The sequence below is a fragment of the Buceros rhinoceros genome, unplaced genomic scaffold (assembly GCF_000710305.1).
Source record: "Buceros rhinoceros silvestris isolate BGI_N320 unplaced genomic scaffold, ASM71030v1 scaffold17727, whole genome shotgun sequence".
Taxonomy (NCBI): Eukaryota; Metazoa; Chordata; class Aves; order Bucerotiformes; family Bucerotidae; genus Buceros; species Buceros rhinoceros.
Genome location: NW_010422934.1, coordinates 6,614 through 11,039, shown reverse-complemented (window position 1 = coordinate 11,039; position 4,426 = coordinate 6,614).

Here is a 4,426-nt window from a genome sequence, read left to right as displayed (position 1 = left end):
GTAGCCCCGCACTGGCGGGCAGCTCAGCACCTCGGTGCTGCCCTGCGGCACTCAGCATCGTGCACCAGCCCTTGGCATCGTGGGGCCGAGAGGGACAAGGTGACACCCAAAAGCCAGTCAAGTTGCAGCTTTTGCAGGTCAAAAGGAGCTGCTTGAGCTGACGGCGTTCATTTCAGCTCCATAGATGGAAGAAGGTGTATGATGAGGTGTTGGAGGCATAAGACATTTTATTAAAACAGAACTGAATTCCCTTGATTTTATTCGTGACGTTTCCTGGTTCAGGCCCCTGCTCTGCACACACAGAGGACAGCCCCCAGTGTGGGGTTTATACGTGGGAGCCAGTGGATGTAATCAGCCCTGGTAATGGTGATGCACGGAAACACAGTGCTTCTGGGCCAGGATCTGGCCCTCCCATGCCCCAACCCAGGTATGCCCAAGCACGAGGCTGCTCTGTCTTCCCCGGGAGGGCTGGATCACACACTGAGCCTCCATCAGCCCCTCCGAAGTGCTTGTTTCTCCCTCTGGTTTTCCTGACCTTCGCTGATGCTGGAGGAGTCATCTGCTCCCCATGCGACCCCATCGACCTGCTCCTTCCAGCCACCAGCTCTGCCCTGAGCCCCAGCACCACCCGGAGTGCAAACCTCCCTTAGGCTCGAGCCTGTGGTGACACTGAGCTCAGGCAAGAGAAAATACCCACTGGGGTGAGGTGGGTCTGTGTGTCTGTCCAGCTCTCCTACAGCTGGGCTTCAACCTTGCACCTCTGCCTTTGGGCAGGAGGGTGAAGGGTTTGCATTGGTGAGCGATGGTCCCTGGATCCATGTGCCTAGGAGCATGTACATGTCTGTGACCCCGTGGTCCAGCTGTCCTGTGTACCCCAACTCTGTCCCTTGTGGTGTCCCTCAAGCCCTCCCTTGCCCTCTTTGCCCAGGCCTCTGGCAGTGCACAAGGGTGAGGGGCTCGCTGGGCGGCTCAGCTCCTCCCTGCCCCTCCGCAGGCACCCAGGACAGGGTTAACACAAGCGTTCCTGCGTTTGCCTTCTCCAACTTGGTAGCAAGGCAGAATGTGGGGATATATGGTCTCCGCTCGGGTCCCAGCCTCCGGGGCTGGCTGGAGGAGCTGGCGCTTTCAGGCAGTTGCTGTTTGGCAGCAAAACCCTCCGGCATTTGCCAATTCTGCACGGCTTCAGCTATCGGCGAGCTCAGACAGCTTCTGCAGCCCCCCTTCCCTCGAGACACGGTAACTTTCTGTGTAATCTCTGCTGGCGACAGCAGCATGGAGCTGGCCCGACCGCTTCTCCACCCAGCTCTTGCTAAGCTCCCAAAGCAGGGAGCGAAGGGACCAGGGTGCCAGGCCGGCAGCACCCCCTAATCAGGGGACGGGTAGCTCTGAGGGTGTCCTGCACATGAGGACCCTCCAAAGCGACAGCAAACATGGGCAGTCTGGCAGCTGGTGGCTTCCACCAGCTGACAAACCCTTTCCTGCATCTTGCAGGGTGCCCGTGCTGCCCTGAGCAGCAGCAGTTGGCAGCACGAGTACTTTTTCCTTCCTTGCCAGTGCTGTCTCTTGGGCAGGAGGCTTGAAGCCACCTTGCAGTGCCACTGTGACACCCTACCTTAGTCCCAACCCTGTAGGGCACACGGACCTGAAGCTGGTGCGGGTGCTGGCACAGGCACTGGGAATTTTTGTTGAGCAGATGCTCACGTTTCTGACAGGTTCAGGATCAAAGAAATCCGCTCTGACCAGATACTGTCGGACGCCAAGGAGTGGGAAAAAGTGATGTCGCTGGCCTGTGGCCTCCAGCTAGTTTTGGGGGCAGGGTGAAAGCGGGGAGAGGAGCCGGTGGACCTGAACCGTTAATTCCTTCCAGCTGCTGTCAGTCTGGCAGGTTCTCAAAGGAAGTTTAATAGACTGCAGCCGTCCCCCCTCGGCCCGTCCCCCCCATTGCTGCGCTATGCGGAGGCAGCCCAGCAGAACCCAGCGTTACATGAGCCGCCGGGTCTTGCAACGCCCTCGTTTTGTTTTCTTTCCCGTTGGCTCTGACAGCGTGTGTGTGTGTGTGCGCGCACAAGTGTGCGACGCCTTTCTCTCACCTCCCCCAGCAAAATCTGCCCCTTGGATCGCAGTGAGTTAAAAGGGACCGTCGGGGTTGTGTGGGGCTGGGGCAGGAGTGGGAGCAGGGATCTGCATTGACAGTGAGGAGGAGGAGGAGGAGCAGGAGCAGACAGCTTCGTGGGCCTCCTTGCTGGAGCGCGCCCCAGCCTGCCGTGTGAACTGGGAGGAAACAGGATGAAGAAAGTATTTGGAGTGGAAAATAAAAAATCCTCTCCCTTTCTTTATTGATTGTGATCGTGGACAGAAATAGCCCGGGCTGTTGAACACAGTCCCTCGCCGTAGGAGCAGAGGCGCATCCAAGCTGCTCGGATGCGGGGCTCACCTACACGGCATCCCCCAGCACGTGGAGAAAGAGGGTGCCCAGACACCTCACAGCGATGGCATGAGCCAGCCCTGCAGCAGAAGGGATTCTCCCCTGCCGGTCACGGCTCCTGCATAGTTTCCAAGCCTTGCGTTGAACATCTTGCTGGCTGCATCTCGACGTGCTCAGCATGGGAGCCGGGAACGTGTGGCCCTGGCAGTTGAGTAGCAGTTAAACAATAAACTCCCAATGTCCCGTCCACGACAAAGAAACCAGAGCCGATGGCCAGCAGGGATGGTGCACTGCCCGTCCTGGGAGGCAGACGTGTCGCTCCTGGGGGGACCCTGCCACCACGCTGCTCCAAAACCAGCAACAGCGCAGCAATGCTGGTGTAAGCGACTGGGCCTTTTCATTAATTTTATCCCATTTTATGGAACTGTTTCACTCGAGACACCACACGAGGGCCAGGGAAGGAGGGTGGGCGAGCTCAGGGTGCCCAGCACAGCCCAGCCCAGCCTGCAGGGCCAGCATCTGTGTGGGCCTGGTGTGATGGCTCCCAGCTCTGCCAGGCTTCCAAGGGAACTGTAAAAACCAAGACCTGGCAGGAGAGTCTTTAGTTAAGACCCACACATTTGCTGTTAATTAATTCCCACGCAGGAGGGTTTAACTCTTGCCTTCCCTGGTGCTTTGCAAGGTGGATGGCCAGCAGCAGCTTGCAGCCAGAGGAAAGCTTGAACTCTGCTCTTCAAGCCCTTTCCAGAGCATTGCTCTGGTCCATCGCTCCCTGCTCTAATCCATCATTCCTTGCTCTGGTCCGTCATTCACACCTCCCAGACCCACCCCCATGATTTTCAGGAGTGCCCAAGACGAGCAGAGCAGCCAGTCCTACTCAAGGCAGTGAATGCACCCCAGGGGCTGAAAAAAATGTGACTTTGCCCCTTCCAATGTCCAACCCTGAACAGCTGGTGGAGAAGGTGGGACCTCTCTGAGGGTGGGTTTGCAGAGCATCCTCTGCAGGGCTGAGCTGTGCTCATGGGTAGCCCCGCAGCAGGAACGATGTCATTTTTGCTTTTTCGAAGGCAACCATTGCTAAAGTACATTCGTAGGCGTATTGCATACGTTCAGCAGTACAGCATGCTCCGCCAATAGCCCAGCTCCGCTCCCCACCTCCCTGATCCCCCAAGCCATGGCGGGTGGACAGAGCTGCTGCACAGAGACCTGGTCCTTTGGGAGCAGCGTTAAAAGGGCACTGGATGCTGGAGCAAAGGTTGGGGGGGAGCAGTCAGGGGGGCAGCCGGGTGCTCAGGATGTGTTTGACACCCTTCCCACAGCGGCACACAAGCACGCAGGGCACGGCCAGCCTGCAGGGCCCTCCCGCACTGGGGAAATCTGTTCCCCATTAAGCGACTCAGCAGCGCTTGCGTGGGGAGAGCAGCCCTGCCAGCTCCAACCTCTCTAATTAGCACCACGAGTGAGGCCAGGCTGGGGAAGGCCAGCGCCTCCATCTCTCCTTGCCAAGGATGCAAACAGTTTGGAGCAGAGCCTCAGCCAGAGCTGCGGAAATGCTCCCACCGAGTGCTGGATGGGGCCCTGGTCCCATCCGTCCCAGGGCGGGCAGCAATAAGCATCCCCCCCTCCCCAGAACCCCGCTCTGAGGCTCAGCCCGAGAGACTGGGGCAAGGGCTAAAAGCCCCAATCCACCACCTCTGAGTCCTCCCCAGCGAGCGTGGGGTGGAGGAAGGCAGCCCGTACCATCCTCTTCCCCTCGGTACATTTGCACTGTGCAGGGCTCCCAACGCCTGTAGCTCGCCACTAAAAATAGGTTTCATGGCTGAGCGGCCGCGCCGGAGAGCAGGGAGCCCAGATCCCGAACCAGTCTCTGTCGCCGTGACCAAGTGACCCATTTGGCCTCCACTTTTTCAGCTTTTTTCCCTCCTTGTTCAACTTCAGCCCAGGCAGCAGCTTTGCCAAGACGGCTGAGCCCCCTGAGGGGCTGCGAGACTCAGTCGGGGA